The 26,646-nt window shown below is 38.1% G+C and overlaps 1 protein-coding gene and 1 pseudogene across 10 annotated transcripts in view; one reads left to right on the forward strand and one right to left on the reverse strand.

Moving 5' to 3' along the window:
- OR7D20 (olfactory receptor family 7 subfamily D member 20) overlaps window positions 1-26,646 on the reverse strand; it is a 63,991-nt gene that overhangs the window by 18,180 nt on the left and 19,165 nt on the right. For 5 of the 10 annotated variants that reach the window (XM_070272135.1, XM_070272143.1, XM_070272140.1 and 2 more), the window contains one exon: window positions 5,295-5,480. The exons of the other annotated variants lie outside the window; for them this stretch is intronic. The gene's annotated coding sequence lies outside the window, so the exon portion shown is untranslated. The remainder of the gene's footprint in view (window positions 1-5,294; window positions 5,481-26,646) is intronic. 10 annotated transcript variants of the gene reach the window in all.
- On the forward strand, window positions 13,703-14,666 carry OR7E244P (olfactory receptor family 7 subfamily E member 244, pseudogene; annotated as a pseudogene).

Below are 26,646 nucleotides of genomic sequence, written 5' to 3' on the forward strand. Positions count from 1 at the left end.
ATAGTCTCCTGAACATTTGAAGAGACTGGAAAGATGAGAAAAGGAAATTCAGCTGACTATCAAACGTCAGAAATAATTATATTATTTGTGGATGATACTAAAGTGAAACAATATCAAAAATCCACACAGAAACTACTAAGTGCTATCAATGAGTTGACATGGCTGCAAAAATAGTTAGGGTGTATAATAGAGAAACCCTATCACATGAAGAATAAAGTAGGTACTACCTGGTACATAATATATTTCCAGTAAGTAGTTATTGAATAAATGATTTGACACAGGAAATCCAATGGGAGTCTACAATTGTGGGAAAGAGTAGAAAAGAAGTGGAGAGTCTCCAGAAAATAACTCTCATTGGAGACAGCTCTACATTACAAAAAGAGAGAGAAGGAAACAGAACCAGAGATGAAAAAGACTTTCACTTCAGTGAAAATCAAGTACCTTCAAAGCACAGAGACTTCACCTTTCTTCGAGTAAATAAATATGAGTGTCCCAGTCTTCTTATTCTTGAGGTAAACCCCAGTACCCATTTTCTCTCCTCTTTGTCTTCTTACTCCACCAGCCCTCACTAAGACACAATGATCCTCTTTGATGGTTATCACTGAAGCTTTCTGTTCTCTGAGGTCTGCACATGGGATGCACAATTGAGTCTGCATTTGGCTGAGATTAGAGAATTAAAAGTAAGGAGCATGTTCAAAGTTTCTAGCATCTCAAGGGTTTAATTCTCAGAACTTCTCATTAAATAATTTGTTCTTTTGACTCTCTTCTCTCCAAACAATCCAGCTCCCTTGGGTTACAAAGATAAGAACATGGGTAATTTTCAGGCAATGTTATCTCTGTACAAGCAGCAAAGCAAAAGGATAAATTCTTCGTTCTTTGATTTGACTTGAAAATTACAGAGTGTCCCATGGGGAAAGTTTAATTTCTGTAAGAACCAAAACCCAGGAACCAACTTTCTGTGATGTTCTACTCTTGAAGAGTCTTGGAGATTTTATGGATCACTTGGTGTCCACAATGTCTTGAAGACAAAGAGATCCTTTCTGAAGAAAAGCAGAGTGCTTAATAGTTTTGGTTTTGTTGAAAAGACTAATCAAATGAGAACTTAAAAATATCCCTTGACATTTTCTGGTGACATGGAGTCCTTTGTTGATATTAGGGAGGGCTCCATTTATTACCTCTAACAGAAGGGCGGGGCAGAAATGATCCAAGTAGAGTGTGTTGAAGGATGAGTACTGAAGAAATACAGGTGGCAAATATAAATCATATATAAAGTTTGTCAGAGAAGGGGAGGACAGAGGTAAAATACAGCCTAAAGTGAGTATCGAATATGTAAGAGTTAAAAAAAAATAATGGAAGATATAGGAAGACATTTAATTTCAAAGAGAATGATTATATTTAGTGCAGGCATTTGAATACACAGAAAGTGCTGACTACAAAATTCACAAAATGCAGTATACACTCTAAATCAATGACAATCATCATGTGCTGTATCTCCAGCTTAGAGAATAAATGGGTCCATACGTCAAGGGTTGGAAGTGGAAGCAACCTCATCCAATCTCTCTTCGAGTGAGTCACTTGGATATTTATGCTTCAGTTCTTCACAGCTCCGGCCTCTGCATATTTAGAGATCTTGAATCCTAAAGGGATGATACTTCCATAGACATGGCAAAAGTCCCGTGAAACTTCAAGCTATGCTGCTGCTTGGAATTTTAGGTCTCTTATGCCAAGAAGAAGATTCACTGTCCTAGTAGGTGTAGTTGACCCTGGTCATCAAGGTCATTGTGTGACCATGACAATGGGCATGCACTGTTACCCTGCTGTGTTCAATCCAGTGGCTGGGAGGAACCTCAGTGCAAACACAGTGATGGATGCAAATGGCTTTCAGTCAGTTATGCTCCCACAGCAAGTGATCTGAGTTGTGTGACTTTGGGTGAGGCAGCTTCTTTTACCTGAGAATAATTCTCAAGGAGGGCTGAAGGGTGAGGGCTGTCAGATGGCTGCATTCCCCTGAACCTGAAGAACAAGCCCTTAAGTCCAAAGGAGGATCTGGGTAATGCAGCAAAGCATTTACTAGAGTCCATCCTTTGTGACATATGGATCACTTTCTTTTTTTTAAAATTTTTTAAATTGTTTTTTACTGTTTTTTTGAGGAAGATTAGCCCTGAGCTAACTGTTGCCAATCCTCCTCTATTTGCTGAGGAAGACTGGCCCTGAGCTAACATCCGTGCCCATGTTCCTCTACTTTATCTGTGGGATACCTGCCACAGCATGGCTTACCAAGTGGTGCCATGTCCACACCTGGGATCTGAACCAGCGAACCCCGGGCCACTGAAGCAGAACGTGTGCACTTAACCACTGCATCACTGGGCCAGCCCCTGGATCGCTTTCTTTTTAATTGAGATACAATTAACATATAACACTATATTAGTTTTAGGTGTACAACATGATGATTCAATATTTGTATATACTGGGAAATGATGACCACAATAAATCTAGTTAACATCCATTGCCAAACAGAGTTACAAATTATTTTTCTTGTGATGAGAACTTTTAAGATCTACTCTCTTAGCAACTTTCAAACATACAATACAATATTATTAAGTATAGTCATATGCTGTACCTTACATCCCAGGACTTATTTATTTCATAACTGGAAGTCTTTATCTTTTTATCGCCTTCATCCATTCCTCCTCCACTCAGGCAAACACCAGACTATTCTCTGTGTCTATAATTTTGTTTTTTGTTTGTTTATTTTTAAGACTGTCTTTACTAGAATGTTAAAGAAAAATACACCATGGGTCAATAAGGCTTATCCTAGGAAATTAAATATGCTTCAACTTTAGGCAATCTATTTATGTTCATTTATTTCAGAAATATACCAATACAAAAGCTGGCAAGGACAATACGAATCAAAATGTAGCTGATAATCTTTAACAGCCATTTCTCAAATGGCAGTGTTTACTTGTGTGAGGGGAGGATGCAGTCTCTCAAAGCAGGAAAATAAGGATATATCTTTCAAATGATAAATAACGTGGATTTTTCAATGAGAGATAACACTCAATTGAACATAGAAGTATTTAGAAATGACAATTAATAAACATGAAGAATTGCTGCTATTAACCATAAATATTTAAAATTATTCTAATTCAAATAAATGTACAAGATGGAAAAAGGAAACACAAGCATTGACAAATGTATCATTTGTCACAAGAGACAATGCAAGAGACAAATGTATCGTTATTAGTAGATAAGACTTTGGGTGTGGTGTTACCACACAAAAATAGGGTTCTTCTATCCATGTGCATAAATAAGTCAATTAATTATGGCATCCGCTTTTGGGAAGAGAAGTCAACTCTATTCTGCAAGATTGATATGCAGGGAGACAGGGAGCCTGTACCCTCAGATCTCTTTCCAAAATTAAGGATTTGAAGCAATCTTTAAGAGGTTAGGGACAGCAGACTGGCATGTGGAAATGCTGGTGGGACAGGTTTTCATTGGTGGGCTTCAATCATTGATGGTAAGATTCTAAACATTCATGATTAGGTTCTAAGCTTTTATGGTAAGGTTTTAAACATTTATGGTAAGGTGGGGAAGGAATTTTAACACCAGATCTTTCTGAATCATGGACCCTGGCTTCTGATAAGAGTTCTGACTTTTAAATTCCCCACTGTCCTTTGGTTCTGTGGGGAGGAGAATCTTTGGTTCTATGGCTATTTCAAGTCAATATTTCTTCTTCTGTGCTTACTCTGGCTATGTGATTTCTCAAATTTTCTGAAAGACAATTTCTTATTCACTGTGGGTAAAAGATGAGGTCTATTGAACAGGTCCTGGAGGGCCCATGGTTACAAATCCCTCCCTGCTTTTTGTTGTTCATTCCTCAATTCTGAGGGATATAAGGTAATGGCTGCTCTATCTTCTTCCTGCTGATAAGAGATGTAGGTTGTTTCATCTCATTGAATCAGTCTCTTAGCAAGTCAGTGATACAGCTGTTCTCTCAAAGTTAGGCTTATATTTTATAAATAAGTAACTAGGTATTTATTAGGAAGAATTTCTACAGAAACAGCAATAACAACAACAACAAACAAAGATAATAGGTTGAGAAAATTATAAGCCAGTGTCTGAGCCAAAGGGGCAGTCCATCAAGAAGATTTCTATAAGTCAGGGTCAAAGCATCTTTGGAAGCTTTAAATGTCTCTGATGATGTTGTTAGGTGTTCAGGTATATTTCTGAGTGTCTGACAAGCAACAGGCATGAATCTTTCTTGTTTATATTGAGTTGTCCAGGATCAGTTTGCAGGGCTTCAGGAAAAAGTGGTTTCAGTTCTCAATGATTCCAAAAGAAAAAGACGGAAAAAATGTAAAGCATGGATATTTCAGGAGGCTAGAATTCAGGACCCAGTCCAGTTTACAGATAGAAAACAAAAACCTCAAATACAATTGACAGAATGGGAATCCATGAATGTGTATTATAGTTTTTATTGAAATATATTTTTTCTCTAAAGTCACCCTCATTTTTACCAAACAGAGCAAAATTAAGACTCATTAGTTTGCAAAATGTCCAGTTTCAATAAACTTGGCCTAATTATTTACATAAGTACAAGAATAGCAATAGACAATATAGGCCGTTTTAAATCTGCTTTGCTGGAACTCTTGATAAGGAAACTCAGATGGAACTTTAAAGGCCACTGGAGCCAGGAAAACCAAGCCAAGGACTTGTCATCAGACTCAATCTGCAATACCTAGAGATTTGGGTGAATTCTTCTCTTCTCTTGAGGTTCCCCAAAATATCCTGAGGTTCTTTACAGCTTCCAGGGAATGCAGCTTCTTTACTAATCTAGTAAAATTTCTGGGAACCATCTAAGCAAGGTACCAGGCCAATATTTCCAAATGGCTTTATTTCATAAAGTCAGTCCTTGTCCCTTAAGTCTGTTTTGGTCATATCATATCTGAGTCTATGCATATTTTTCTCAAGTATGACATTCTAGTCAAAGCTTTGGTAATCTAATCAATTGTGTCCCATCATAAGGAGAACAGATTTTTATTGAACTTATGCAAATAAAGATATAGCCTGAAAATAGCAATAATTGCTAAGAGTTTCCAAATTCTGGAGGGATAAGGTAGGCATAAAAAGATAAATGTTTCAATTCTGATACAATCACCTAAAATAATTCTTACAAAGGTATAATTTGCCAAATGCTATAAGTCATAATTAGCTTAAGAGAAAAAGATTTCCTTAAATCTGGAAAAAGAAAACATTAAAAAATCAGCAGTACTTCAAGTGAAAATCATCCTCACCAGTTCATTCAGTTTCATGTAAACAACACTTGATCTTGATCTTTTGTTGGAAGTATCATGAAGTTGTAATTTTCTGTTAGAGTTCTGTAATTCCTTATCCACTTCATAAGAAAGTTTATCAGAAACCTGTATTCTAGAGTAAGTGTCAAAGTCCTTTCCATGAATCTCTCTTAAGATGAAAGACACCTAAAAAAACAGAGTAAAACAACTATCTGCAAATGACAAAAGACTCAAAAAGAGCAATTGACAGAGAAACTTAGCTATTTCTGTGACATACAACACTTCAAGATAATAACTACAATTAGGATTGATTACTGGGACAGATAAGAATTTTAGGAATGTTATATAATTTTTTAAAACACTTACATTAGTAACATTCACCCACAAAATATAACCTAAGATGGTTTATCATCACTTATTTGACAATGCTTCCCATGTAATTTAAGATAGCAAACAAGCCTAATTCATTTGATATCACCGTCTTTATAGAAAGAGAGAACAGATTTCTTTGAGAAGTCCTCTGAAAATTCTCAAAGTAAAAAAAATTCAGGGCTAAAGAAAGACTTCATTTGGGATTTGGATTTTGGGGGAAGCTTGTCAAAAATATCAAAAAGTTTTAAAACACTTGCTGAAGTAGGAAGCATGCTCACTGTGGAAGAATGCTTAATTATCCATTTAACCAAAGTGAGACTCACTCAAAAGTAAAGAAAACCTTTTATAACATCTTTATCAAGAGCAGATTGAAAGTTCCAGAAAATTATCCCTTTTAAGAGAAAGAAAACTGGTCTTTCTTCCAAGATGGTGGCATAAGTAGACTCTGAATTCATCTCCTCCCACGAACACAGCCAGGTTACAACTATTTTGGGGGAAATTACCCTGGAGAGAAAACTGAAAACTGGATAAAGAACCTCCACAACAAGGGACAGTCCTGACTAAGGACTGACTGCACGCTTAACTGCTGCACCACTGGGCTGGCCCCTCAATTGTTTTCTATACACTAACAAGGAAGTAGCAGAAAGAGAAATTAAGAATACAGTCCCATTCACAATTGCAACAAAAAAGAATAAAATACCTAGAAATAAACTTAATCAAAGAGAGGAAAGATCTGTACATTGAAAACTACAAACCATTGTTGAAAGAAATTGGAGAAGACGCAAAGAAATGGAAAGATATTCTGTGCACTTGGATTGGAAGAATTAACATAGGTAAAATTTCTGTACTTCCTAAAGCAATCTACAGATTCAGTACAATCCTTAACAAGGTTCTAATGATATCTTTCACAGAAATAGAACAAAGAATGCACAAATTTATATGGAAGAACAAAAGACAGCAAATAGCCAAAGGAATCCTAAGAAAAAAGAACAAAGCTGGAGATATCACACTCCTTGATTTTAATATATACTACAAAGCTATAGTAAGCAAAATAGTATGGTGCTGGCACAAAAACAGATACACAGATCAATGGAACAGAATTGAGAGCCCACAAATAAACCCACACATCTATGGGCAGCTAATTTTCAACAAGGGAGCCAAGAACATACAATGGAGAAAGGAAAGTCTATTCAATAAATGGTGTTGGAAGAACTGGACAGCCACATAAAAAAGAATGATATTAGACCATTATATTACACCATACACAAAAGTTAACTCAAAATTGTTAAAGACTTGAATGTAAGACCTGAAACCATTAAACTTCTAGAAGAAAATATGGGCAGTACACTCTTCAACATCTGTCTTAGCAGCATATTTTCAAGTACCATGCCTGACCAGGCAAGTGAAACAATAGAAAAAATAAACAAATGGGACTACATCAAACTAAAAAGCTTCCACACAGCAAAGGAAACCATCAACAAAATGAAAAGAAAACCTAACAATTGGGAGAAGATATTTGCAAACCATATATCAGATTAGGGGTTAATGTCCAAAATATACAAAGGACTCATATGTCTCAACAATAAAAAAAACCAACAGCCCAATTAAAACATGGGCAAAAGATCTGAACAGATATTTCTCCAAAGAAGATATATGGATGGCCAATAGACTCATGAAAAAATGCTCAACATCATTAGCTATCAGAGAAATGCAAATCAAAACTACAATGAGATATCACTTCACTCTGATCAGAATGGCTATAATTAACAAGTCTGGGAACAACAAGTATTGGAGAGGATGTGGAGAGAAGGGAACTCTCATACACTGCTGGTGGGAGTGCACACTGGCACAGCCACTAGGGAAAACCATCTGGAGATTCCTCAAAAAATTGGCAATAGAACTACCATACGATCCAGCTTTTCCAGTGCTGTGTATTTATCCAAAAAACGTGAAAACACGGATCTATAGAGATACACACACCCCTATGTTGATTGCAGCATTATTCACAATAGCTAAGACTTGGAAGCAACTTAGGTGCCCATCAAGGGACAAATGGATAAAGAAGATGTAGTATATATACACAATGGAATACTGTTCAGCCATAAGAAATTATGACATCCAGCCATTTGTGACAACATGGATGGACCTTGAGGGTATTATGCTAAGTGAAATAAGTTAGAGGAAGAAAGGCTTATGCTTTATGATCTCACTGATAAGTAGAAGATAAAAACATCACAATCACATAGAGACAGAGATTGGATAGGCGGTTACCAGAGAGGAAGAGGGGAGGGAGGAGGGTGAAAGTGTTGATTTGGCACATGTGTGTGGTGATGGATTGTAATCAGTCTTTGGGTGGTGAACATTATGTAATATACACAGGAATCAAAATATAATGATGTACACCTGAAATTTATATAATGTAAACAAATGTTACTACAATAAAAAACATTTAAATAGATATCATTATTCCTGATATTATGTCACCATTAATGCCATTTCAGTAAATCAAAATTGTAATTGAATTTTTAACTGGAAATAATAAATGCAATCTTTACAGGCTAGAGGAGGCCAAGTGAACTTCCTCCTAGGAAGAAGTAGGGCTCAGAAGTAGTTAAGATGGATCAGGGACACTGGCTTTTCTCCTCCTGTCAATCCTCCAAGATAGCGAGTTCTTCAGGAAATGGAGTTCATGGGCCAATTTGGCTAATTATGTGCTCTGTGCACTGAGCTCTCAAAGCCACACAACTGTATATTATCAGGCTGCATCTCCAGCTCTTCATGTTGCTGGCCCATGTCTAGCAGGCTTCACAACTGTGTCTCCTCCTCCTAGAGTAGTAATCTCCATCAGGAGGCCACATCCTCAGTCTGTCTTTCTGCCAGTCCTGAGGACAGAGCCTCAACCATCATTGCTCGCCAGGCAGGAGAGGGGCAGCAGATTGGTCCTCCTTGGTCATGCTCCAGCAGAGTCACAACACAGCCCAGTGAGTGTTGTGGGAGATACTGGATGGAGGAGGGACTGGGAGAGCAGTGTTTCTCATTGTCAGGATAAACAGGATGGTTGGAATAGACAAATTGTAGGGCACTAATATGCAAAGTTTCATTTCCAACCACTACGAAATTTATGTTCTTGGTTCTGGTGGTGGTGGTGGGGTGGTCCAAGAACTCTCATTCAGAATTCTTCTTTTCTTCCACACTGGTTCTAGCTCCCATAGGCATTACCCCCATGATAACAGACAACAGTCCCTTAAGTACTCCAAAATCATCAAGTGAGGATGAGGATGAGGATAAAGACATAAGCATGATATCATGAACCTTCCTCAAGGACTTCCTAAGTGCCAGGCTCTGAGCTAAGTGTTCTATGTAGCTTGTTTCTTTTTATCAGAATAATTACTCCCCAAGAAAGAGGAATGCATATAATCATCATTTTACAGTCAAATAAGTGAACATGGCATTTAAATATAACTTGCATTAGATCATGGGGTAAAATAGGAGCGAATTCCAGTTTGGATCCAGGCATCCACACTCCAGACACAGGGTACTTAACCAGTAGTTTCTCCTGCCCACCCAATCTGTCATTTCACTTGCCAGGTCACTCCAGGCAGAGACCCTATGTTCACGGTCATCTTCCTTTGGGAGTTCCCAGTAGACCTCAGCAGAGAGTGAGTGTCTCTTGCTGCATCAACTATAGGAAGTCACAGCTGAGATCAAGGCAAAGATCATAGAAGGATCCCCAGGTTATAATTTAAGACAGATCTCTTTCTTTCCCCTATTCACTCCCTCCATCACTCTTCAGTGCTTCTCAATCCCTAAAGGAAAAGTAAAGTCAGGGTGTTTCTTGACATTCTTAGTTAGGAAGCTGAAATCACTTAAAAGATGATCTTATCTGTAATTTTGGTTAAGACCTCTGGACTTCTGTGTTAAACTTTCTGAAGTGTGGGTAAACAGAGTGAAGAAGTTTATCGTATGAGCATCAGAGACCGATAATTTAATTGTGCCTGCTCAATTTATTATCTTGTGCAAAATGGAGCAGGTTCTTAATATCTCTGAACTTCAACTCTGCCATTTGGGTTAATTTTTAGTTGATACAACTGCATTGTTGCAAGGATTAAATTGTATAGTATGCAACTACATATGTAATGAATGTGTGTAGAAAGGGCAAAATAAATTTCAGATATTATTATCATTAATATTAACAGCCTAGATTCCTGCTGTTTGACTAAAATATTCTGTGATCTGAAGATATTGTTTCCCTGGATCTCTGACAGCACGTTTTATTTTGTCCTTATACAACTGGATATTGAATGTTTGGAGGGAAACAACTGAGTCTCATTCATTTCTGATTCCTCAGAGCTTATATTGTCTTTGGCACAGAGTAGGCAACAGAAACAAAACAAAATCTCTATTAAATATTAAATGTACCCTTAGTTCACATGAACTCGGAGTAGGCAATAAGGCTTCTACCCAGTCTGGTGGATTTCCTACCTGTTCTTTCATCCCTTCTAGCAATATCCCACAGGACTAGAGATGCATACAATAGGACTCTGTATTTCTATGGCATGTACTTTCTACAAGCATATTACTTCCCTTTGATAAGATATACATCATTTGATCACCAAGAGATTGTTGTAATCTTAAATAAAGAAAAATTTAAAGCACGAAGAAAGAGAAGGGGAGGATAAATCTTACATCATGGACTGAAACACTTTTAGGATTTTGCATTTAGGATGTGAAGTCAGACCATGCTCAAGTTCCCTGGGACAACAAAGGCTTTGAATTCTCTGCCATAGAATTAAATAAAAGTTATTAAATATTTATTGAGATTAAATTTATCCATAACTTGCTACTGCAGTAATAATTCAAGTCTGATTAAAATGCCATAACTGAATAATAAGTGCCAAATTTCTGAGGATATTACTCTCCCCATTTAAAGGTAAAGAATGCCATCAGAAAGAGATTGAGATATTGATACACCCTCCAAATTTAGTGTGTGAAAGATCTAGGACTCAGACTTTCATCTCCTGACTGCTGCCCTAGGGCTCTGTCACTTCCACTGGAGCAGAAATAATTTTTTCAAGCTTGCTTTGTTGCAGATGAGCAGATGGAGGCAAAACCATTAATTTCTCCTCTTGGGATTCAGTGAGGACATCTGTGAAATAAGGGGGATAGGAGAAGTGGTTCATAGTCGTCTTTCTGGCATGAATATTGTGGTCCACAGTTTTTCTATGAATAGTAATATTTTTTCCATTTCACTTTGGAAATCTGAGACATGCAAATATCATTTCTGCTACAAGTTGAGAATTTAACGTGAGCTATTATGGAATGACTATTACTAGACAGACTTGAGTGATATTCCTAATTATATATCTCACCACTAAGAGCAGATACTTCATTGTATCTTATTTTTTTTGAGGAAGATTAGCCCTGAGCTAACATCTGCTGCTAATCCTCCTCTTTTTGCTGAGGAAGACTGGCCCGGAGCTCACATCCATCCGCATCTTCCTCTATTTTATATGTGGGATGCCTACCACAGCATGGCTTGCCAAGCGGTGCCATGTTCGCACCTGGGATCCGAACTGACAAACCCTGGGCCACTGAAGTAGAACATGCTCACTTAACTGCTGCACCACTGGGCTGGCCCATATCTGATTTTTTATTGGGAAAAAATATGGATGCCTAATATTAAAATTAAATGTGTATGGATTTTTACAATGAAAATAACTATACTTTATATATGTAAATATCTTATAGATATTCTCACTTGTGTGATACAAAGAGGTAAAATAATTCATATAGAATTTCCATAATAACAAACGGAAGAATAAAATGAAGCGGTTCCCTCTGTCAATAATACGCATCAGCTAAAATCTTTGAACTAGATGCATATACTTCACAGAAAGACTTAAAACATAAAGTTTTTCAGGAACAATATGTATCGTACTTTTTAGCTAACTTTTCAGGAATACTGTTCATGGATACAAAACAAATGCTAACATCATGGATACATTGGCAGGAAAATATATCCACCAAATTCATGACAATGGTTGACTCTGTGGGACAGGTATGCAGGAGAACCGGATCATGAAGGGATGGCAAGAAAATTGAAATTTCATTGGTAATATTTCAAATCTCTATAAAATATAAGTTCTGAAGCAAATATTACTGGATGTTCACATTTTGAGACGATGAGTGAGTATTAATGATAATAATAACAGACAACATTAATGAAGTATTTACTGAATGTCTGGTAATATTCTAAGGCAATCGTTTTGAACTTTGGTTGTACATTAGAATCACCAACAGACTCACATGTAGAGGTTCTGATTTAACTCGTTCTAGGATGGAGCCAGGCCATCAGTATGTTTTAAAAGATCCAGAGGTAATCATAATGGTTAATCAGGAGTGAGAATTACTGGTTTAAGCACTTTATATTTATTATTTAACTTAATTTTTACAACAACACTATAAGGTAGGTTCTAATTTCTTCCCCATTTTATACATGAAGAAATGATCCAGGCTTTTGTTATATTAGTCTCTGCACTTTCATATTTTGCATTTTTCTCAAATTAAATCAATTACCTGACAGGAGAAATGAAATCCCAAGTTGCCTTCAGGGAGCTGATGTATGGAGTATTGGAATCCCTGTTTTCAAGAAGGATTGATGTGAAAAATTCTTAAGTAGACTTAATATGACTAGGTTTCAGACAGATGGGGACTTCCCTAGTTGTAAAACCTCAACTGTAAATAAGAGGGTTGATTTGATGAAGAAACAATGCTTCACACATTTTGGAGTTAGAATTATGTTTAAAACACTTTTATTAAGCCACTGCATGATGGAGACAAGAAAATCAAACAGCAATCTCAGACACTAAGCTCATCCCTCAGGTTGTGTACCATTGATACAGTAACTTTGCATAAAAAGCCTACTGTTAGGATTAATATTTGAAAAGACTTTTAAAAGACAACCCAGGGGTTGCCCTGGTATCATATTGGTTAAGTCCAGCGCACTCCACTTCTGCAGTCCAGGTTCATGGGTTTGGATCCCAGGTACAGGCCTACACCACTCATCAAGACATGCTGTGGTGGCAACCCACATACAAAATAGAGGAAAGATTGGCACAGATGTTAGCTTAGGGGCAATCTTCCTCAAGCAAAAAGAGGAAGATTGGCAACAGATCTTAGCTCAGGGCAAATCTCCCTCACCAAAAAAATAAATAAATAAAAGACAACCCACATATATGAGTGAGCACTTATTTCTATTGAAGGTGGATATCAGAAACCAAATAATGATGAAAATCAATGAAGATAACTCTTACAACAAAATTATAATTAATTAAATATATTTGACTTTAATTTAAAATATAAGTGATGTTACAGAGAGTTTATACATGGTCCAAGTTAAGGAACTTTCTTACACTGCATTTGAACAAATTAAACTCTATTTGAAGCTTTCTAGCACCTTTTAATTGGGGTGATTTTTTGTTAAAGATTTAATTTTTTTCCTTTTTCTCCCCAAAGCCCCCCAGTACATAGTTGTATATTCTTAGTTGTGGCTCCTTCTAGTTGTGGCATGTGGGACGCCGCCTCAGCGTGGTTTGATGAGCAGTGCCATGTCCGCGCCCAGGAAGTGAACCGACAAAACACTGGGCCACCTGCAGCGGAGCACGTGAACTTAACCACTTGGCCACGGGGCCAGCCACTGGAGTGATTATTTTAAGGAAGAAAGATATTTCCTTTTCCATATATTTTCTTCAACGGATGGGACTGATATTTTACTGGGTTCATAAGTTTAACTCCAAATTGGCTTGCTCCTCGATCACACTTTGGCTCACTGTCTCTAAAGTGAGTGTATATAAAAACAGGTAAATAACCAAGAAATCAATGTGGAACGAGTTCTAAGAGGAAATGAGTGCCACCACTGAGAAATATTGCTGAAGGTACTGGAGTGTATGGTCCTCAAGTGTGAATGCCTTACTTTGCTTGGCTTGAATCCAAAATATAGACACAATGCTGGCTGTATATTTGCTTGTTTCATTCATTCCAAGCCACTTTTCCCTTCCAGGAGAGGTCTTAGCAACATGGGACCAAAGAATCTAACACCTGTCTCAGAATTCTTCCTCATGGGGCTCTCAGATGACCTGGAACTTCAACCTTTGTTCTTTGGGCTATTCCTGTTCATGTACCTGGTCACGATGTTAGGGAATCTGCTCATCATCCTGGCAGTCAGCTCTGACTCCCACCTCCACACCCCCATGTACTTCTTCTTCTCCAACCTGTCCTTGGCTGACATTGGTTTCATCTCCACCACTGTCCCCAAGATGATTGTGGACATCCACACTCACAGCAGAGTCATCCCCTAGGTCAGATGCTTGACACAGATGTCTTTTTTTACCCTTTTTGCATGTATGGATGATATGCTTCTGACTGCGATGGCATATGACCGATTTGTGGCCATCTGTCACCCTCTGCACTACCCCGTCATCATGAACCCCCGCCTCTGTGGCTTCTTAGTTTTGACATCTTTTTTACTTAGCCTTTTGGACTCCCAGCTGCACAATTTGATTGTGTTACAATTTACCTGCTTCAAGGATGTGGAAATTTCCAATTTCTTCTGTGACCCTTCTCCTCAACCTTGCCTGTTCTGACACTTTCACCAACAACATAGTCATGTGTTTTGTTGGCACCATCTCTGGTTTTCTTCCTATCTCAGGGATACTTTTCTCTTACTATAAAATTGTTTCCTCCATTTTGAGAGTCACCTCATTAGGTGGGAAGTACAAAGCTTTCTCGACCTGTGGCTCTCACCTGTCAGTTGTTTGCTTATTTTATGGAAGGGGCCTTGGGGTTTACCTCAGTTCTGCTGTCTCACTTTCTCCCAAGAATGATGCAGTGGCCTCGGTGGTGTACACTGTGGTCACCCCCATGCTGAACCCCTTCATCTACAGCCTGAGGAGCAGAGACATCAAAAGAGCCATGCAGAGGCTCCTCAGCAAAACAATCTAATATCGGTATCTGTGCCATTCATTCAGAGTGAAAGATGGGAAATGCAGCAAAACTGAACATCTAGATCTGAAAATCCTACCTCTCTTATCAAATTGTTTTGTAGCTTTCACGACTTTCACTTCTCTCCATTTTTAATATCTGAATATTGATTCTTTTGGTATGTCTTTAGTGACACTGGGAGTATATTCTGAGATCTTTTGTGTATCATACTCACTGCATGACTATGCAGTGTTTATATCTACGGGGTCTTCTGTAGTTTATCATTGATGATCCAGGCATCCCAGAAAGATGAACAACTTTCCTTTTGTATGTTTAAAAATTACATCTTTCCCACAGCTCTTATATATTTTCCATATGAATTTATAATTTACAAAATATATTTATGCAGGTTATGTGTGAGTTTGCATGTCACTGGTTCTCAGCCTTGGATTTACTGAAATCATCTGGGAAGCTTAAAAATACTGATAACTGGGTCTCACCACCAGAGATTATGATTTAATTGGACTGGAGTGTGGTTTGAGCATGAGGATTTTTAAAAGCCTCATGCTCAGGTGGTTCTCGATGCAGCCAACATTGAGAACTACTGATTTAAGTCAGATCTTTCACTCAAAGATGACCTGTATGTCTTGGATCCTAACAGCTCATGGGCAAATGCCAAAGATCCTAAAGAGATCATAGCTCCAAAAAGGAATATATGAAAAGCCTACTGTAGCAATAGATAATGTGTTTTCCCCATAATTCCTGATAATGTTTCTTCAAATATTTTCTCTGTGTACACTATACAGTTGGATGTATGCTAGTTATGAAACTATTGTCCCTCCAATCCAAACTTACACTTCTGTACTTTGCTTTGTGGTGCTGAGTTGGGGCTCTTGAAATCACTGTTGTATTTTCCATCTTGTGTTCACTTTACAAATTTTCAATAGTGGTCAGTAACAGTAATTATGCCCTAAAAGCTCAGCTTTTCCCTTTAAACCCCTCAAGCCCTTGGTGTGGTAGCTTCTTCCTTCACTTATGATTGCTATTTGCCACTCTGTCCTTTTTGGCCTTTCAATAACTTCAGTAACTATTTAACCAACTCACTATATTAAAATATCCTCATTAAAATGACTAGTTGGTTTCTCTTTTCCTGACTGAACCCTGGCTGATATTGTAACATGGTTTATAAAAGTATGTTGTGAGGTGTCTGCAGTTACAAGATTGCAAAAGGTGCCCAGGTAAGAAAGGTGGGTGTTAATGCTATGTCTTGGTCATGAGTATACAACTGGAAAATAGGGGTGCTATCATATTTCCAGTTGCTGTGTGGCTCTAATGGTGCTTGTGGATCATTAAGTCACCATGTCGCCAGTATAAATTTATCTTCTTCTACGTTACCCTAGGACTGTAAAGGACCATGTTGTCAGCAAAGTGGAGCTCTTTCCAGCAACAGCCTCGTTAGGACATCGCTTTATTATCAGGTCTTCTGTCATGATAACTCAGGCTTTGGTCTCCTTTTGAGTTCTACAAGATTAGTGTCCATCTTTCTTTAGAGATGTCAAATCATTTTTACAGTAGTAATGTTGACTATCTGAAAAGCTGTCCATAACTAGCTTAATTTACTTTTACTTTAAGGAAAATCGCCTACTGCTTCATTGATGAGAAACTTTGATATTAGAAGAAGGAACGCACTTGACAGAGAATGAATTCAATTCACACCAGTTAGCAGGAAAGTATTTCACCCAATAAAAACTATGAAAATATTATATTTGCGTATACATACATGCAAACCTAAGAGATAGCCAAAAAACGTTGGAAAGTGCTCAAGTAATGTGGCTTTTTTGTGTGTGGCTTAATTTCTAGTTTTTTTTTTTCAATTTGCTACCTCCTGCTTTCATATTACACCATCTTAAAATTCACAAAGACAAACGAATCTAAGAAATTATAAATCTGAAAGTATTATAATAGAAAATACACACCTGAGTCATAACCCTAGATTTTCTACAACATGCATGCAATGCCTTTCCTTAAAGTTCACAATTGGTAAAATGGGAATAAATACACTTGTGTTATAGGATTGGGTTGAACTCAAATTATACAACAATGTGAAAACTATTTAATTTTAAAATGTTCCCAGATGTCTAAAAAATGAGATTTTAGACTTAAATTTCAACTAGTCATACATGGCAGCCTTTTCTGACCAAAACATTTTATGTCTCCTTTGTGACTATTATATTATTCCACTAGCACTCCTGGAACAGTGATGAACATGACAACAGACATTATTCTGGAGGTGGATGTAGCTTGTTTGCAAATAAAACTAGAGAATTTGGGGTTTTTTGGTTTAGTTTTTCAGGGTTTTTCCCCCCAGTATTATTGACACATAACTGACATATAGCATTGTATAAGTTTAAGGTGTATAATATGGTATTTTGATCCACATACATATTGTGAAACATTTACCAAAATATGGCTATTTAAAACATCCTTTACCTCACATAACTACCACTTTGTTGTTGTTGATGTTACAGTGAGCACATTAACTCTACTGCCATAGCAACTTTCAAGCACACAGTAAAGTTAACTATAGTCACCGTGATGTACATTAGATCCCTGAAACTTATTCATCTTATAACTGGAAATTGGTACCCTTTGACCAACATCTCATCCTTTCCACCACCCTTCAGCCCCTGGCAACCACAAATCTATTCTCTGTTTCTATGAGTTCAGTGTTTTTGGATTCCACTTATTAAGCAAGATCCTACAATATTTGTCTTTCTTAGTCTGACTTATTTCACTTAGCATAATCTCAATTTCCATGCATGTTGTAGCAAGTGGCAGAATTTCTTCCTTTCTCATGGCTGAGTAAAATTCCATTGTGTGTGTGTGTGTGTATACATAGTCTGAGTGATGAAGTGCTTGGAGCACAATGTCCTTATAGAGGATGAAACCTATATGGTGGGCAGTATCTGAGATGACCCCGAAGAACATAAACTCCTAGTTTTCATGCCCTCATATATTTCTCTATCATGTGTGAGATGGGAATAATGACTCACTTCCAATAATGAGAATGTGGAAAAATGTTGGGAAGCCACTTCTGGGAATAGAGTAAAATAAATCAGGCTTTCCTTTTGCTGCCTCTCTTGCTCTCTTGGTTGTTTTGGTTGATGGGGCCCAAATGCAATGTAGTGAGCTGCCCCATCAAGAGACACATGTGTCAAGGAACTGAGGGAGTTCTCTGGCCAATAGCCTGTAAACACATGAATACTGCCAACAGTCCATGAGTGAGCTTGAAAGTGGACCTTTGCCAGTCAAGCCTTGGGATGACTGCAGCCCTAGCTGATTTAGACCTTCTAAGAAGCCCATCAAAGTATTAAATTAATCAGTTACCAAATAAATACATAAAAATCAACAGTTTTATAATACGCCAGTGTAGTTCAATTAGATAAAAAATTAAGTAATTTAGAACCGAAGACTCATTCAAATTAACAGCAAAAAACTCCTGTGAATCTCCAACATATAAAATGCCAACCCAAGCAAGAGCTAAGGAAATGGAAATAACAACTTATCCTTAAAGACAAATATTAACTGAGAAAACGGAAATATCACATTCTTGGTACAGAAAACCCAATTCTGCATAGATTTCATGATTAATACAATAGATTTAAAGATATCAAAATCACACATTGAATTGTTAAATTAAAAAGAAGTCTGAATTTTGTTTTAATATCCTGCAACTTGGATGTAAGAAGCAAGTACAGGTGAACTTCTTCCTGAGTAGAGGAAGGACCCAGATCCTTCCAAGGACATTCACTTGTGTCCTTTTCTTCTTCCTTGATATTGGCAAGCCCTCAGAGGTTGGGATGACCTGGACCAATTGACTATTAGCTTTGTGCATTGAGCCCCCAACGTCATATAACTGTAAATAATTGGTTCTATAATTTAAATAACTGGCTGCTGCCTCCTGCCCTTTGCTTTGCAAATTCTAATATCATGCCTCTGTGTCTGTGTCTCCTCCCTTTTTTGGCATCCACATCAGAAGGTACCAGCCTGAGTCCATCTTCCTACCAGTCTTGAGGAGAGACCATGAGCCTTCATCACACACCAGGAAGGAGAGGGGCAGTGAGTCCATACTCCTTCATCACACTCCAGCAGATATGCACCTCAGCCCAGTAAGTGCTGTGGGAGATGGTGATTGGAGAAGGGACTGTCAGGAGAATTATTTCTCCTCAAGAATACAATGGATCAATGGGAGGGCACCCATATACAAAATTTCAGATCAGAGACCTAAGAAATTTATGTTCTTCATTCTGCTGGGGGTGTGAGAACTCTAATTCAGTGTTCTCCTTCCACCCTCACTGGTTCTGGCTCTGAGTGGATTCTCCCCCACCATAGAAGCAAGTGAGTCTCTCTAAACTTGCCCCTAAGCACTTCCAAATGATCATGAAGGTTATGATGAGGATAAAGATGAGGAGAATGACATTAAGTATAACATCATGTTAATGAGGGCTTCGTATGTGCCAGTCTCTCAGGTACGGATTTTATGTATATTGTTTGATTTCATCTGCACATTATACATGCACAAGTATTATCATTTTACCTAAGAGGAAAGGAGCACAGTATTTTACATAACTTGTACAAGGTCATGAGTTGGAAAGACTTGAAAGAATGTGGGCAGTTTAACTCCAGACTCAGGGTGTCTGGCAAGTCTTCTCTGCCAAACCAAACAGTCAGTTCACTTTCCTGTCAGTCCTGGCAGAGACCCCCCTGCTCACTATGCTCTTCCCTTTAGGGTTTACTGGTAGACCACAATGGGGAGCAGTAGGTAGCACTTGCTGCATCAATTATAGGAAAGATGGCTGAGATCACAGGCAATGATCATAGAGAGTTGTCACATCATAATTCAAGAGAAATCTCTCTCTTTTGTCCCTGCTCCTGGATTCCACTTAAACTGTCCACTTTCTCCTCCATTCTTATAATCAGCCTACTCAATAACAAAGGAGACATAAAGCTAGAGTCTTGGGACTCATTCCTATCTAGGAAACAGTAAACTGCTAAAAAATGTGTCTCAGATATACCTGTGATTAAGACCTCTCTATCTCTGCTTAAAACTTTCAGAAAAGTCTGGAAACAATGATGTCGAGTGCATGGGACTCAGAGCCTGACAATTTAATTTTGAATCTTGTCTACTCCACTTATTATTAGTGTGTTATGGGGCATGTACTTAGTATCTCTTGGACTTAAGACTGTCATCTGAGTTGGTTCCTAGTTGATACAACGCCACTGAATAAGGATTAAACAAACAATGAATGTCCTCTGTGCAGTAAATGTGATGATTGTATAAAGTAAGGGAAAATAAATTTTAGACATTTTATTACAATAATGATAAAACTAGTTCTTATGTCTTTTGACTTAAATATCTTGTGACCTGAATTAATGGTGTTTCTACATCCCTGACAAGGCACTTTATTTTTGTTTATACAAGTACACCCTTAGCATACAGAAAGAAATGAGTGAATCTCATGTATTTATGGTTCTTCAGAGCCTCTACCTTTTGGCATACAGGAGGCATCAGAACCGAAAAAACTCAGTTAACTATTGAATAGAGGAGTGACGTCAGCATCATGGTGGAGTGAGCTCTTCCCTTGGAATCTCCTTACTAAAATACAACTAAAGGGACATGCAAATACCAACAGAGGACACACATACAACACAGGAAACGTCTGGGAGACCCACACAGTCATATGCCCGAAGGTGGTGGTGAGGCTGGATCCTCCAGAGGAAGGTGAAGCTGCTCAGCAGGAGCACTGTTCAGAGAGAAGACACACAGCTAGAGGAGGGGGGCACAGTTAAGGAGAGGTACTCTGTCCTGCCTGGCACTCCAGCCCAATGTTTGCAGGAGAGCACGTGGTGAGAGAGGGGCTGGTTTCATGAGTGGTTCAGCTGGGGAGCAGTGCTCTGTTCCCACCCTGTGCTCCAATCTCACATTTGCCAGGAGAGCCATACAGTGAGGGAGGGTCCAGTTAGCAAGTGGCTCAGGCGGGGTGGGGCACTCTGTTCCTCCCTGGCACTCTGGCCCCACACTCCAGCCTCACGTTTGCCAGGAGAGTGGCACAGTGAGAGAGGGGCTGGCTAGAGGAGTGGCTCAGCTGGGGAGAGGTGCTCTGGTCCTGTCCAGTGCTTCAGCCCTGCACTCCAGCCACACAATCACAAGCAGCATCACTCAGAGGGAGAAGCAGTGGCAGGTGCTACAGAGCACTACACAGAGAGACAGGCATCAGTTGGGGGAGGCATGCAGGTATGAGAAAGTGCTCCTTATCCCACCTGGCACACCAGTCCTGCTATCACCCAGAGCTCTGCACAGAGTGAGAAGTAGAGGCTGAGATAAGTATAGGAGAAGGCAAGCACCCCTCCCCCTGCCCAGTGCTCCAGACCTGCCATCAGCCAGAGCATCGCACAGTGAGAAAAGCAACCAGTGGCCAGAGCTGGGGATCCCCAGACCCTGCTGGACCCAGAATACAAACAGCCTGATCCTCACCTAGTGGAGGCACGTGACAGCAATGACCAGATAATAATACCATGCAAAGGCAAAAATCCACACCATCAAGCAATATGAAAAAGTATATTCAATCTCCAGACCAGAAGGAATATGACAAGTTCCCAGAAGCCAACCCTGAAGACACAGAAATCCATAACCTAAATGACAAAGAATTCAAAATAGCTATCATGAAAAAACTCAATGAGTTACAAGAAAACACAGAAAGACAAATTAAGAAATTCAGGAGCTTATTCAAAAAAGAGATTGAAACTTTAAAGAAGAAGCATTCAGAATTGCTGGAGATGAAAAATACAGTGGATGAGATTAAAAAAATCTGGACTCCCTAAACAACAAAACTGACAATATGGAAGACCAAATTAGCAATTTAGAAGACAATACTATAGAAATCCTTCAGAGTGAGGAGAAGAGAGAACTAAGACTAAAAAGAAATGAAGAGGCTCTCATAGAAATATCTAACTCAATTAGGAAGTGCAACGTAAGAATTATAGGTATTCAAGAGAGGGAAGAAAATGAGAATGGAGCAGAAAGCTTGTTCAAAGAAATAATAGCAGAGAATTTCCCAAACCTGGGAAAGGAGATGGAAATCCATGTAAAAGAGGCTACCAGAACTCCCAACGATGTTAACGTAAAAAGACCTACTGCAAGGCATATAGTAGCAAAGCTGGCAAAGGTCAATGACAAAGAAAAAATATTAAGGGCAGCAAGGCAGAAGAAAATAAGTCACAAAGGAACCCCTATGAGGCTTTCAGCTTATTTCTCAGCAGAAACTTTACAGGCTAAGGGAGAGGGGAATGATATATTCAAAATTCTGAAAGACAAAAACTTCCAGCCAAGAATTCTCTATCCAGCGAAAATCTCCTTCAGATATGAGGGAGAAATAAAAACTTTCCCAGATAAATAAAAGCTAAGGGAGTTCATCACCACAAGACCACCACTACAAGAAATCCTCAAGAAGGCTCTCATACCTGAAAGGAAAAAAAGAAAAAAAAAAAAAGAAACAGGAAAATGGCCACAAAGCCCTCAGCAAGGAGATGAATAGGTATGCAACAATCAGAAGTCAGCAGCTGTCTATCAGATCAAGTTGGTAAACACTTAATTCTTACATCAAAGATAAAGAAAAGAAAACCACCAAAATAAAAATTATATCATCACCTTAACCACAAACTCACAATACAAGATAGAATAAGATATGACAAAAATAAATTAGAAGGGGAACAGGAAACGGATGGAATCAGTATAGTCTAAGGAAATAAGAAGCAATCAGAAAATGGACGATCTCATCTTTGAGACTTTTAATATGAACCTAATGGTAACCATTAAACAAATAATTAGAACAGAGACATATACAATAAACAAGGAGAAAATGAATAAAACCAACATAGAAAACTACCTAATCAAATTGGTAGCCCGATATACATGGGACAAGAAACAAGGGGTATGCAGAAGAACCAGAAAACATGCAATAAGATGGCAGTATTAAGCCCTCGTATATCAATAATCACTCTAAGTGTAAAGGGACTGAATTCTCCAATCAAAAGACACAGAGTGGGGCCGGCCCCATGGCTGAGTGGTTGGGTTTGCGTGCTCCACTGTGGTGGCCCAGGCTTTCACCGGTTTGAGTCCTGGGCGTGGATGTGGCACTGCTCATCAGGCCACGCTGGGGTGGCATCCTGCATGCCACAGCTGGAGGGACCCACAACTAAAAGTGCACAACTATGTACTGGGGGGCTTTGGAAGGAAAAATAAAACCTTTGAAAAAAAAGACACAGAGTGGTAGGATGGGTTAAAGAACAAGACCCAACAACATGCTGCCTCCAGGAAACACATCTCAGTTCTAAAAACAAACATAGGGTCAGAGTGAGGGGGTGGAAGACAATACTCCAAGCTAATGGCAAACAAAAGAAAGCAGGTGTTGCCATACTTATATCAGACAAAGTAGACTTCAAGATAAAACAGGTAAAGAGAGACATAGAGGGGCAGTATTTAATGATAAAAGGGACTCTCCATCAAGAAGACATAAGACTTATAAATATATATGCACCCAACACAGCAGCACCAAAGTACATAAAGTAACAATTAACAAACCTAAAAGGAGATATTACCAACAACATAATAATAGTAGGGAACCTCAACACCTCACTTATTTCAATGGATAGATCATCAAGACAAAAAGTCAACAAAGAGATAGTGGAATTAAATGAAAAACTAGACCAGATGAACTTAATAGATGTATAGAGAGTACTCCATCCAAAAACAGCAGAGTATAGATTCTTCTCAAGTGCATATGGAACTTTCTCAAGGATAGACCATATATTGGGAAACAAGGCAAACCTCAATAAATTTAAGAAGATTGAAATCATATCTACTATCTTCTCTGAACATAATGCTATGAAACTAGAAACCAACTCCAAGAAAAAAGCTAGGAAAGGAAATAATATGTGGAGACTAAACAACATGCTACTGAACAATCAATAGGTTGCCAAAGAATAAAAGGATAAATAAAAAAATATTTGGAGACAAATGAGAATGAAAACACACCATGCCAACTCACATTGGATGCAGCAAAAGCAGTTCTAAGAGGGCAACATATAGCAATACAGGGCCATGTTAACAAAGAAGAAAAAGCTCAAATAAACAATCTTAAACTACACTTAACATAATTAGAAAAAGAAGAACAAACAAAGCCCAGACTCAGTAGAAGTGGGGGAATTGATAAAAATTAGAGCAGAAATAAATGAAATTGAAACAAAAAAGACTGTTAAAAGGATCAATGAAACAAGGAGCTGGTTCTTTGAGAAGATAAGCAAAATTGACAAACCCTTAGCCAGACTCACTAAGAAAAAAAAAGAGAGAAGGCTCAAATAAATAAAATTAGAAATGAAAGAGGAGAAATTACAATGGATACCAATGAAATACAAAAGATTATAAGAGAATATTATGAAAAACTATACGCCAACAAACTGGACAATCTAAAAGAAATGGATAAATTCTTAGCCTCTTAGAACCTTCCAAGACTGAATGAAGAAGAAAGAGAGAATCTGAATAGACCAATCACAAGTAAAGAGATTAAAACAGTTATCAAAAACCTCCCCAAAAATAAAAGTCTAGGACCAGATGGATTCTCAGGAGAATTCTACCAAACATTCTAAAAAGATTGATTACCCAGTCTTCTCAAACTATTCCAAAAAATTGAGGAATATGGAAATATTCCTAACACATTGTACAAGGCCAACATCACCCTGATACCAAAGCCAGATAGGGACAACACAAAGAAGGAAAATTACAAGCCAAGATTGCTGATGAACATAGATGAATAAATCCTCAACAAAATATTGGCAAACCAAGTACAGCAATAGATTAAAAAGATCATACACCATGATCAAGTGCGATTCGTACCAGAGACACAAGGATGGTTCAACATCTACAAATCCATCAACGTGATTCACCACACTAACAAAATGAGGAACAAAAAACCACATTATATCCTCCATAGATGCAGAGAAGACATTTGACAAGATCCAACATCCATTCATGATAAAACACCCTCAATAAAATGGGTATAGAAGGAAAGTACCACAACATGATAAACGCCATATATGACAAACCCACAGCCAACATCATACTCAATGGGAAAAAAATTGAAAGCCATCCCTCTGAGAACAGGAACAAGACAGGGGTGCCCACTCTCACCACTCTTATTCAACACAGTACTAGAGGTTTTGGTCAGAGCAATTAGGAAAGAAAAAAAAAATAAAAGGAATCTAGATAGGCACTGAAGAAGTGAAACTCTTGCTGTTTGCAGATGACATGATTTTATATATAGAAAACCCTAAAGAATCCATTGTAAAGCTGTAGAAATAATCAATAACTACATCAAAGGTCAACTTACAAAAGTAAGTAGCATTTCTATACTCAAATAATGAACTAACAGAACAAGAACTCAAGAATATAATTCCATTTACAATCGAAACAAAAAGCATAAAATATCTAAGAATAAATTTAACCATGGAGGTGAAAGACCTATATAAAGAAAACTATAAGCCATTACTGAAGGAAATTGATAATGGCATAAAGAAATGGAAAGATATTCCATGCACGTGGATTGGAAGAATAAACATAGTTAAAATGTCCATACTACCTAAAGCAGTCTTCAGATTCAATGCAATCCCAACCAGAATCCCAATGGCATTATTCACAGAAATAGAACAAAGAATTTTAAAATTCATCTGGGGCAACAAAAGACCCCAAATAGCCAAAGCAAGGCTGAAAAACAAGAACAAAGCTGGTGGTATTGCAATCTCTGACTTCAAAATATATTATAAACCATAGTAAGCAAAACAGCATGGCACTGGAACAAGAACAGACAGACAGATCAATGGAACAGAACTGAAAGCCCAGAAATAAAACCACACATCTATGGACAACTAATCTTTGACAAAGGAGCCAAGAACATACGCTGGAGTAAGGAAAGACTCTTTAGTAAATGGTGCTGGGAAAACTGGACAGCCACATGCAAAAGAATGAAAAAGTAGACCATTATCTTTCCCCATACATAAAAATAGACTCAAAAGGGACCAAAGACTTTAAGGTAAGACCTGAAGCCATAAAACTTCTGGAAGAGAATATAGGCAGTACACTCTTTGATATCAGACTTAAAAGGATCTTTTTGAATACCATGTCTACTCAAACAAGGGAAATAAAAGAAAAAATAAACAAGTGGGACTTCATCAGACTAAAGAGCTTCTGGAAGGAAAAGGAAACCAAGGTCAAAATGGAAAAACAACCCACCAACTGAGAGAAAATATTTGCAAATCATAGATCTGATAAGGGGTTAACCTCTATAATATATAAAGAGCTCCCACAAATTAACTACAAAAAACAAACAACTCAGTCAAAAAGTGGGCAGAAGACACGAACAGACATTTTCCCAAAGAGACATACAGATCGCCAATAGGCACATGAAAAGATGCTCAACACTACTAATCACTGGGGAAACGTAAGTCAAAACTACACTTAGATACCATCTTACACCCATTAGAATGGCCAGAATCACCAAGACAAATAACAAATTTTGGAGAAGTTGTGGAGGAAAGGGAACACTCATCCACTGCTGGTGGGAATGCAAACTGGTGCAGCCACTATGGAAAACAGTACAAAGACTTCTCAAAAACTTAAAAATAGAAAACCATATAACGCAGCTATCTCACTACTGGGTATTTACCCAAAGAACTTGAAATCAACAATTCAAAGAGACTTATGCATCCCTATGTTCATTGCAGCGTTATTCACAATAGCCAAGACCTGGAAGCAACCTAAGTGCCCATCAACAGATGATTGGATAAAGAAGATGTAGTATATATACACGATGGAAGACTACTCAGCCGTAAAAAAGACAAAGTCATCCCATTTGCAACCACATGAATGAAGCTTGAGGACATGATGTTA

This window comes from Equus caballus, chromosome 7 (assembly GCF_041296265.1).
Source record: "Equus caballus isolate H_3958 breed thoroughbred chromosome 7, TB-T2T, whole genome shotgun sequence".
Classification (NCBI taxonomy): Eukaryota; Metazoa; Chordata; class Mammalia; order Perissodactyla; family Equidae; genus Equus; species Equus caballus.